Source organism: Lissotriton vulgaris, chromosome 10 (genome assembly GCF_964263255.1).
Source record: "Lissotriton vulgaris chromosome 10, aLisVul1.2, whole genome shotgun sequence".
NCBI lineage: Eukaryota > Metazoa > Chordata > Amphibia > Caudata > Salamandridae > Lissotriton > Lissotriton vulgaris.
Window position 1 is genome coordinate 260,905,254 of NC_141698.1, and position 12,252 is coordinate 260,917,505.

Consider the following 12,252-nt stretch of genomic DNA (forward strand, 5'->3'; position numbering starts at 1 on the left):
GCAAACAAAGTCAAGGCCTCATTTATAAAGGCCTTGCGCCACCAGTGCATCACTTCTTACCCATGTTTAAAGTGATGCATCAGCTGCACAAGGCAATCATAAAAATTGGCCAAATGCAAATACCAATCAATTGCACCCAAAAATCGATTTTTGAATAACATGTAAGAATCACTGCGCAGAACCTATGTACAACCACTCAATATCAGCAAACAAAGTCAGGGCCTTATTTATAAAGGCCTTGCGCCGCCAGTGCGTCACTTTTTACCCATGTTTAAAGTGATGCATCAGCTGCACAAGGCAATCATAAAAAAGGGCCAAATGCAAATACCAATCAATTGCACCCAAAAATCGATTTTTGAATAACATGTAAGAATCACTGCGCAGAACCTATGTACAATCACTCAATATCATCAAACAAAGTCAGGGCCTTATTTATAAAGGCCTTGCGCCACCAGTGCATCACTTATTACCCATGTATAAAATGATGCACCAGTAGCACAAGGCAATCATAAAAAAGGGCCAAATGCAAATACCAATCAATTGTACCCAAAAATCGATTTTTGAATAACATGAAAGAAACACTGCGCAGAACCTATCTACAACCACTCAATATGAGCAAACAAAGTCAGGGCCTTATTTATAAAGGCCTTGTGCCACCAGTGCGTCACTTATTACCCATGTTTAAAGTGATGCATCAGCTGCACAAGGCAATCATAAAAAAGGGCCAAATGCAAATTCCAATCAATTGCACCCAAAAATCGATTTTTGAATAACATGTAAGAATCACTGCGCAGAACCTATGTACAACCACTCAATATCAGCAAACAAAGTCAGGGCCTTATTTATAAAGGCCTTGCGCCACCAGTGCGTCACTTATTACCCATGTATAAAATGATGCACCAGTTGCACAAGGCAATCATAAAAAAGGGCCAAATGCAAATACCAATCAATTGCACCCAAAAATCGATTTTTGAATAACATGAAAGAAACACTGCGCAGAACCTATGTACAACCACTCAATATCAGCAAACAAAGTCAGGGCCTTATTTATGAAGGTCTTGCGCCACCAGTGTGTCACTTATTACCCATGTTTAAAGTGATGCATCAGCTGCACAAGGCAATCATAAAAAAGGGCCAAATGCAAATACCAATCAATTGCACCCAAAAATCGATTTTTGAATAACATGTAAGAAACACTGCGCAGAACCTATGTACAACCACTCAATATCAGCAAACAAAGTCAGGGCCTTATTTATAAAAGCCTTGCGCCACCAGTGAGTCACTTATCACCCATGTTTAAAGTGATGCATCAGCTGCACAAGGCAATCATAAAAAAGGGCCAAATGCAAATACCAATCAATTGCACCCCAAAATCGATTTTTGAATAACATTTAAAAATTACTGCGCACAATCTATGTACAAGCACAGAATATCACTTTTGAAACATCACTGTTTCCCCAAAAACAAATCCTTTATCTTTCAAATGTTGATATCAAGCATTATCAAAAATCCAAAATCAAATCAACAGCAAACAAAGTCAGAGCCTTATTTATGAAGGCCTTGCGCCACCAGTGCATCACTTATTACCCATGTTTAAAGTGATGCATCAGCTGCACAAGTCAATCATAAAAAAGGGCCAAATGCAAATACCAATCAATTACACCCAAAAATTGATTTTTCAATAACATATAAGAAACACAACACATAACTTATATACTAGCATACCATTTGACTTCTAAAACATAACTATCTGCTTATAAATATTCACCATAGAGCAAACAAGTCTCTATGTAAATTAAATAAATCATTACTTACCTTTACAAAAGCTTTGGAAGATTGAAAACAGTGTCAGACACACACACCAATTTCTCTTTAACAGAGCAAAAAGTGTGCACTCAATACACTGAAACCACAGACTGGCATAGAAAATCTCTAACTTTGTACACATATGCCTTAATTCAACCAATCAAAAGTTTTCCCTCACTATTTTCAAACCAACACCCTTCCCCCTCTCAGATCTTTCTATCTGTTTCCATAGCAACTCCCTCCTAACTGAACTCTCAGGTTCAAAAGTTTATTGTACAATGTTGCAAATTAAGTCAGCAAGGCTGTTTGACCTCTCAATACACCAGCCTATCCAGAGTATTTTAGCTTTTAGTGACTTTTTTTAACCATTCAAATTGCTTCTTTAACACAACACAACCATGCACCCTAAATTTAAGTTTTCAACTATCTGAATCCACCAACCATTGCTTCTGATTCAAAAGCAGTGAAACTCCACAATTATTTTTTTGTAAACTCCTACTGTTCCAACTGCCATTTCATTCCCACACATCATCTGACTGCATCAGAACCATATCTCATCATGTTTTCTGTCTGGATCCTTGGACACAGCTACATCCACTGGGCTCAAAGGTATGCAGATAGCAGACATTTTCACAACCTTGATTTATCAAATGTGGAAATCAAGTGGATTGGCCAGAGAGGATTAAAATGTCACCAATTGATACCATTGGTGAAAACCTTTATGCATTTGCCAAAACCTGACCTCTTAATAGTGCACTGTGGAGGAAATGATTTAGGCACTATGACTGGGGTTGGTCTGGAAATGCTTTTAAAGGACACCTTTGATCAATTAATGACACTCTTTCCACAAACTGCCTTGGTATTTTCTAATATATGCCAAAGACAGAAATGGAACTGGTCCAACCAATTTTGTCCACAATTTGAGAAAGTACGGAAACATGTGAATAAATCTGTTTCTGCTTACATGAGAGACTATGGAATGGGTTCAATATACAATAATAACTTGCGTTACAACATGCAAGACATCTACAGAGGAGATGGTGTGCACTTCTCAGATGAAGGGAATAGAATTTAAGAATGTGCATTGGAACCTACTTGTAGGTACCTAAATCAACCACAAAACCCAAAAGCTCTTTTCAGAGCTACCCTACCTCTGATCATTCAAAACGTTTATCTTTTTCTAACTTTTTCACTATTTTTCACCAAAATACGCTTTCCGGTACGCTTAAAGGTGCGCGTACCAGGCGCTCCCCCCGTGGAAAATGAAAGAATTTTTTTTTTTTTAACCTTTATGAGCCTCCTAAGCCTCCCTCAGAAAACCTAGAGGGTCAAAAAGTCTCTACCGTGCCCCCTTCTACCCATACCGAACATTGTTTACCCTCCATCTTGTGTCTCGATTGTACCGAAACACAAAATGGAGGACTCCCGTAACGCTGCCGGTGCGCGTAAAGGAGCGCGCACCAGTAAGCGCTCGATAAAAAAAGGTGGGAAAGCAATTTACAAAAAACCACTAGAGACACTTTCATCAAATATAGAATAGGCCCTACTACATAGCAGTCCCTACCATTTACCCAAATTTGAAGGAATTCCATTGAGAAAATTATGCTGTAGGCCTGACTAAATATCCTGAGGTAAATTACATGACAAAAACACATATGAAATGTTAGAATTTACAACCAATTAAAAACTTTCTTTCATTTTCTACGACTATTTCCTGACGTTTCATTGGTTAAGTACAAGAATATATATAAAAGAAGAGAGGGAAACACAGCCATTTTGACTACTGCTTCCAGAAGTACATTTGAGAACAAATTACACTGACAACTTCACCTGATTTCTCCAAGGTAAATTGTTATTATGGAAGTATATTGTACACTTTAAGTTAATTTCAGAAAAAATATTCTGTTAGTTAAATACTATCCCTCTGTAAAAATTATAGATAGAGATAGACTTCTCTGTAATAGTTATGGATTGAGTTAGGCTTCTCTGGTATACAGTACCCTAACTCTACTAATATAGTTAATTTGTATGCAATTTTCAGAAAGAAAATGGAAGGAGAAAATCAAGGAAATGTTACTTCTATCAAAATAAAGGTGGAAAAACCAGAAGACCAAAAAGATGAAGTAGATTTCATGGATGACTCTTTGGATGAACAGTTAATAGAATGTTTGGAAGAAATGGAATCATGTACTTATAATTATGAGGAAATTCCGGACAATATTATGTTAGAAATTTTATTAAATTATGAAAAAGAATCAGAGGAATAAATTTATATTTAATAATTTCAAATTGTTTGAGACAATATTCATTTTTATATGTAATTCATAAAGTATTACCAAAAATGTTTAAAATATAAAGTGAGACTTATAGTATACTGTTCAACTATTTTTCTGTTACATAGTAAGTTTACTCATAGTTACTACCTTTCTCCCACTATATTATCTCCTATGAATATTTTACACCTCATTTTCATAAGGGAGCAGGATAGACTACTCATGATCCCCTAGAAATTCGCAGGGAGTGCTTATAAGATCTGTTTCTCCTTTCCAGACAGACTATGTTATGAATTCCATATACCACAAAAAATACAATAACAACATGCAAGATGTCTACAAAGAAAATGGTGAACATTAAATTTAAGTCTCTTCATTAGTACCTACATGTAGGTACTTACATAAAATAAAAAAAATAAAAAAAAAACATAAACATACAATTTTTTGAAGTCATTATTTTTCCATAGTACCCTCCTCGATACGCTCCCCGGTGCGCATACCAGGCGCTTCCCCCGCGAAAATCGAAAAAAAAAAAAAGGTGAGACCCCGCGGGGCCCTTTAATGGCCCCCACATCAAACCTAGGGGTACAGGGGGTATCTACTCTGCCCCCTTATGGTCATTTCCCCCTTTGTTTTGGCCACCTCTCGTGTCTCAATCCTACCGAGACACAAGATGGCCGCCGCTCCGTACTGTTTAGAATGTTTACAGACAACTGAGAGCCAATCAGCTTCCTGCGCGCAAGTCGCGTGGCGCGCCTGGAGCGCTCTCCGGTGCGCGCACCGGAGAGGGCCTATAGATATATATATTTTTTGAAACCTAAATTACTCAAAATCCACTGGAGCACATATCTTGAGACATAGCAAAGGCACATCGGGCTACCAGTCCCTACAATTTTGCCAAGTTTGGTGGAAATCCATTCAGGTGGAAATCCATTCAGCCGTTCGGGTTAAAAGTGAAATCGACCGCCCTATGGAAATTAACATGGGGAAAACGTGTTTTGGGACCCCCTTTTATCTCGGCCCCCGCTTGACGAATCCCCCCCAAACTTTCGAGGAAGGACCGGAGCTTGACGTGGCCATTTTCAGGAAATTTTCAGGCAGATTCGTCAACCGGTGCCAAAGTTATTCCAAATAGAATTTTGAGATTTAACATTGAAAAAAATCCTAACTATAACTACCTACTGGCGACCGCCAGTAGGTAATATATATATATATATATATATCCATCAAAACGATGATATTTAATGCTGTTTTCGGATGTGATGCTGCAGCTTTCATGATTAAAGCTAAGAACATACTTACCTGCTGAGTGGCTCTTTCCATGAGGACAACCGAGGGGTCACCTTCGTTTTGATGGATATATATATATATATATATATATATATATATATATATATATATATATATATTACCTACTGGCGATAGCCAGTAGGTATATATAGTTAGGATTATTTGTCTATGGAACTTTTGAAAATTCTATGTCTAATAACTTTGGTGTTTGTGGATGGAATCGGCTGAAATTTTCAGGAAAATGGCACATTTTGTTTCTGAGCAGCCCCTGAAAATTTGGGGGGGTTTCGTCAAGGGGGGGGCCGAGAAAAAAGGGGGGTCCCAAAACACGTTTTTCCCATGTTAATTTCCATAGGGCGGTTGGCCTCACTTTTAGCTCGAACGGCTGAATGGATTTGCACGAAACTTGGCAAAATTATAGGGACTGTTAGCCCGATGTGCCTTTGCTAGGTCTCAATATATGTGCTCCAGTGGATTTTGAGAAATTAACGTTCAAAACAAGATATATATCTGTAACAGCTCTCCGGGCTTCGCTCCGGTCCGCTTACTTTACGCGAAACGGAACTTTGCGATGCGAAGCTGATTGGCTCCCCGGTGTCTGTCAACATTCTAAACAGTCTGGAGCGGCCGCCATCTTATCTCTCGGTAGGATCGAGAGAGAAGAAGAGGTGAAAAACGATGGGGGAATTTAATGAAAGGGGGCAAGGTATACCCCTCTTGACCCCCTAGGAATGTTGTTGGGGTTATTAAAGGGTCCCGTGGGGAAAATAAAAAAAAAATGATTTTTCACGGTAGAAGCGCTTCACGGGCCGCGAACTGGGCCGCAAACTGGTAGCGAAACGGGAATTCGCCATTTTGTGCTTCGTTTTAATTAAATTACTAGGTATAAGGGGGTGCGGGAGACGTATCCTAATCCCCTATGTTTTCTGAGGGTGGCTGAGGAGGCTCATATATGTTGATACATCTCTTCCAGCGGCTGTGCGTGAGCTTTTTTTTTTTTTTGCTGCGTGACGTCTGTTAAGGTTCGATTCGATGGAAATCAGGAAGTGTTGACCGCCAATTTGTCAGTGCGATAAAATATTTTGTTATAAATGAATCTTTATTGATAAACATTGTCTGCGCCATCTTGCCTTTTTTCCAATGCCACAATTTTGTCGTGCACGGCAGCCATTTTAGATTCCAGGCTGGTCCCAGGCTATCACCTAGCCCTGCGGATGTAGTTTATGGCCCCAGCTGTAGAGAATCCAGACATGCCAACCCTCCCGATTCAGGCGTGAGACTACTGATTTCAGTGCTAGTCTCCCGCCTCCCGATTTCTGCAAGCAAAAACCCGGGGGCATATTACCAACAACTAGCGATCATTTTTGTCTCTAACTTGTTTAGAAACAAAAATTATCGCCGCACATCGGCGATTTTTATCGCAGATAAACCTTGCTATTAGCAAGGTTTATCGCAAATGCGATAAAAAACGGCCGCAATGCATGAATATCGCAGAAAAGTCAGCGATATTCATGTATTATCGAGCAAATGCTCTTAGCCATGTTATCCACCTCCCATTGGATAACATGGCTAAGAACTGCTCAGGTCAGGTGTTAGCTTTTGGAGATATTCGCACTTAGCGCGAATATCTCCAAAAGTTGGTAATAGGAGATAGCGATGTTAGGGACTGTTTCCAGTCGCTAACATCTTGGCACGCCCACTTTGCATGTCATTAGTGATAAATATCACTGACATGCAAAGCGGGGCCCAAGATGGTCGCTATCTCCTTTTAGCTGTCACTAACTGGTGTTAGCGACAGCTTGGTAATAGGGAGATAATTTTATCTCCGCTTTCTTGGCTTTTAAAGCCAAAAAAGCGGAGATAAACCCCCTTGATAATATGCCCCACGATTCCTCGGGGGTTTCAGCTGACAAGGCTTGGTATTGTGTTACGTGGTAATTCTTCCAGGAAACGTCAGAGGGTCGATGCAGGGGTTCTAGAAGGGGTGATAAACCATTTAAGCCTCATGAACAAGCGCATGGTCTTTTAAAGATCTGTGAAGTACTCGGGGCGGCGGTGTGTGTGTGTCCTCTTTCAGGAGCGGGCGGGGGGGGGCACTGCCAGCAACTTCCAGGCCAGGCAGTGTTCAACAGTTGCATCACCCTTTCCCTGCCTGCTATTGCGCTCCATGCTTCGGAAAGGTAAGAAAAAGAACGTGCATTTGAGTTTGAAATGTCCGATCCTGTAGCAGTACACTTGCAAAGCCCACACATGACAATAACCAGATTCAAGGCCCCATTCACCCGTTTTAAAAAAAATATATAACACTCCAACAAAGTAGGATTATAAAACTTTATTAACTTTTAAATATAACGAACGGAACAAAAACTGTAAAAACATTTATACATTTTTCACAAAAAAAAGCAACAATGGTCAGAAGCTGTCTTTTGTGCGAATAGTCCCAAGGCAGCACAACGTGCTGAGTTCTGGACGGCACCCAGGTGATGTCACCTGGGTGCCGCACTGGTTTTTGGGATCCTACAATGCAGCAAAGAAAAACAGCATGGGGCGTCCAGGGTGTTGCGGAGGGAGGCCTCGTCAGTAGCGGTCTGTTGTGCGAATAGTCCCAAGGCAGCAGAACGCGCTGAGATGTTGATGGCACCCATGTGATGTCCAGTAAACTGCCGCACTGGTTTTGGTATCCTACAATGCTGCTCCGAAAATTGGCGTGGGGCGGCCCGGGGGGGGGGGGGGGCGTGGGGGAGGCGGCGTGAACGGGCCTCCCCAGGTGGCGGCCATCCAGCTGAGTTGCGCCCGCTCTTGCGGCTACAGCGTTTCGCTCACCATGTTGTTGAGTTGCTCCCACTCTTGCAGTGCAGCGATAGGCGGCTGCCACATGACTCTTAAAATGGCGGACGGCTCTTCGGTTTTGGGCCTGGTCCACTAAAATGGCCCTGGGACACCTTGGAACTCGGACGCTTGCCTGCTAGGGCTTGGGCTCCATTCTCGAAAGCGTCCCCTCAGCCGTGAAGATTCTACAAAAGTCTTGGGGGCCCTCGACTCCTGCAGGCTTCCGGTGGGGAGCGGCTGCCATGATTGCTCGCGGAATGACCACGATGGAGCCACGAGATGGTGGTGCTCTCATGCTGACGCCAGCTTCAGTCTGAATCATCCAGAAACAGGGTGGGGCTTTCATCGTTTGGGAAAAAAAATGTTCTAAACCAATGAAAAGTGTTATTTTTAGGTCATATGACCAAGCCTTCCATCTTTAGGAAACCAAAAGTAAAATGAACCAATGAAAAGTTTTATAAACAAGTCACATGACCTGTTATGCGGCATAGGGCTACAAAAAGCGTAGAAAATCCGTTGGCACGTGAGGCGGCGTCAGTAGCGGACCGATGTGCGAATAGGCCGAAGGCAGCACAACGCGCCGAGATCCGGATGGCACCGAGGTGGTGTCCAGCAAATTGCCGCACTGGTGTGGCCATCCTACAATGCTGCACCGAAAGACGGCGTGTCCAGCTGAGTTCCGGTCACTCTTGCGGTACAGTGACTCGAACGCGCCGAGATCCGGATGGCACCGAGGTTGTGTCCAGCAAGTTGCCGCACTGGTGTGGCCATCCTACAATGCTGTGCCGAAAGTCGGCGTGGGGTGCCCCGTTGGCTTATGAGGTGATGTCAGTAGTGGACCGATGTGTGAATAGGTCGGAACCAGCACAAGGCGCCAAGATCCGAATGGCAAGTCCTGGATGTTGAGTGCCATAGTTGAGAGTTCGGAGCAGTGCTTGTAAGACTATCTGAAGCTTATTTGCACCTGCTGCAGCTTCACTATTGCCCGAGGTGGTGTCCAGCAAATTGCTGCACTGGTGTGGCCATCCTACAATGCTGCCCCGAAAGACGGCGTGTTCAGCTGAGTTCCGGTCACTCTTGCGGTACAGTGACTCGAACGCGCCGAGATCCGGATGGCACCGAGGTGGTGTCCAGCAAGTTGCCGCACTGGTATGGCCATCCTACAATGCTGCGCCGAAAGACGGCGTGACCAGCTAAGTTCCGGTCACTCTTGCGGTACAGTGACTCGAACGCGCCGAGATCCGGATGGCACAGAGGTGGTGTCCAGCAAGTTGCCGCACTGGTGTGGCCATCCTACAATGCTGCGCTGAAAGTCGGCGTGGGGTGCCCCGTTGGCTTATGAGGTGATGTCAGTAGTGGACCGATGTGTGAATAGGTCGGAACCAGCACAAGGCGCCAAGATCCGAATGGCAAGTCCTGGATGTTGAGTGCCATAGTTGAGAGTTCTGAGCAGTGCTTGTAAGACTGTCTGAAGCTTATTTGCACCTGCTGCAGCTTCACTATTGCCCTGGTGTGGCCAAAGGTCGCACATGACATAGGCGGCCGGCTCCCGAGGTCCGGCGGATCTTTTTTCCTTTTCTTTTCTGCTTCTTGTCCTACAATCCGTTTCATCTGAAGACACGACCAGGTCCCTGAATGTGTGCAGGGGGACGCTATTGATTGAATGAAAATGGCGGCTTGACACAAAGCTGACTCAAGTGTTGCTGTTGATGCTATACAGACAAAAATTGGTTTTCAGTTTGTACATTCTTCTGGATTTTTTTTTCCATCCAAGGCTGATTGAGAGTTTGTAGAAAAATGGCTTCAGATTTTCCACATACTACTCTTCAACATTCTTCCTAAATGTAACAATGTGAGACTCACTAGGAGAACGGCTGTTTATGTTTCCTTTCAAAATGCTGCGAACAATATTTTCTGAATGGAAGACACCATCTTGTAGCATAAAGGGCCGAAAGGGGTTCTGGTCTGGTCGATGGTTGGTGGAGACATTTTGACTATATCTTGGACCTGCCCGGCCTCGCCCAAAATGGCGCCGGTATAAATGGGACTCGTAACTCATTGTTGTGTACTGGTTGAACAACCTTGATATCACGAGATATGAATGCAGTTTTGATGCTCATGGCGGGCGGGGACGAGAATTGATTGAATATTTCGACATCTCTATTGATATTAAGTTCTGATGTGTTATTGATTACTGTACTATTGAAAGTTCGAATTAACGTCACCCATGGTACTTGCACGCAAATGTATATCGAGATAACTTTTTTGTAAGTGGCCCTATCGTATTTTAATTACAAAATGTACGTCCACCGATTCCGCAACTGTTAGACACCTTAGTTCTTGCAACCTAATGGCTCGTTCGTTACGTTCCTCTATAATGTAAATGTCTCCTCATCATATACGATTCCAGTTTGCTCCGTGGCCGGCCCTCGTGGTTATAGGCCCGTATTTGTATACTGACATTTTCACAATAAAGGTTTTTAAAACAAAACATGGTAGTAGTATTTACATTGGTAACGTTTTTACTTTTAGTCACTGTTTTCGAATCAGTTAAAGGCAAGTGAAATAAAGCAGTCCAATTACATGACGGATAAAAGGTATAATATGTAGGAACGCAGTAAAGATAAATGGTCAAGGGCAGTTGTGTTTTCCACTGCTGCAACATAAAGTGATCGATAAGAATCTGATAATCAGACGTATCGGCGACTAAGACAGCAGGCCGAGTCTCTTTTACTCAACGGCTCCGTCATGGAACGAAGAAACGCCCTTTTTCTCGAAAAAGGAATATATTTTACTTGCAGGACAGTTGTAAATTTTCCGGGAAAGTACATTAGCCTGGAATATTATAACATATATGTTTTTAAAAAAAAGTTCGAAATCAATAAAAAGCGTATTTTTTAGGTCATATGACCAAGCTTTTCATTATTAAAATAACAAAAGTAAAATGAACCAATAAAAAGTTTTATTAACAAGTCACATGACCTGTTATGCTTACGTTGCGCGCTGCGCCTCGGATTACTTCCGGGTGCGCTAACGCGGAGTGTCATATAACGCATTACGCGACAACGTAGGTCAAGAATATAGTCAAAATGTCTCCACCAACCAGCGTTCGGAACACAACCCCTTTCAGCAGTCCAAAAAGTTCTGTAAAATGACAACAGAGGGGACAGGCAACAAGAACCATCAGTCAAAGAGGGGAGGGCAAGTTCTTCTCTACCGGGTCATGTTGGGGCGCTACCGGAACTGATCGAATTGGTAGTCTACAGTGTTTCTGGATGTTTCAGACTAAAGCTGGCGTCAGCATGAGAGCACTACCATCTCGTAGGTCCGTCGTGGCCATTCCACGAGCAAACATGGCAGCCGCTCCCCACCAGAAGCCTGCGGGAGTCGGGGGCCCCCAAGACTTTTGTAGAATCTTCACGGCTGAGGGGACGCTTTCGAGAATGGGACCCAAGCCCTATCAGGGAAGCGTCCGAGTTCCAAGGTGTCCCAGGGCCATTTTAGTGGACCACGCCCAAATCTGAAGAGCCGGTCGCCATTTTGAGAGTCCTGTGGCAGTCGCCTATCGTTGCATTGCAAGAGCGGGAGCAAATCAACTACATGGTGAGCGAGACGTTGTAGTCGCAAGAGTGGGCGGTAAACAGCTGAATGGCGGAAGAGGCACAGTGTAGCAAAAGCGGGCGGAATGGCAACTAAAACGGTAAAGGGGCGCCCCACTACAGCGTGTCTTCAGGTCAAACGGATTGTGGGACAAGGTCCAGAATGGAAGAGTCATCAAAAGGCAAAAAGTTCCGCCGGACCCCGGGAGCCGGCCGCCTATGTCGGGGGCGATCTCAGGCTACACCGGTGCTATAAGACTTGGGGAGGGGGTCGGAGCCAAGCGTCTTCTCCGAGTCCATGGCCATTACACCGCCCCTCGGGGGCCTCCGTCAAGCGGTTTAGGAAGGTAACATATCACATTGTTTTCAAATGCAGTGAGGTCCACAAACGACACTCACTTACTTTGAGAATAGTGAAGCTGCAGTAGGTGGAAATAAGCTTCAGACAGTGTTAC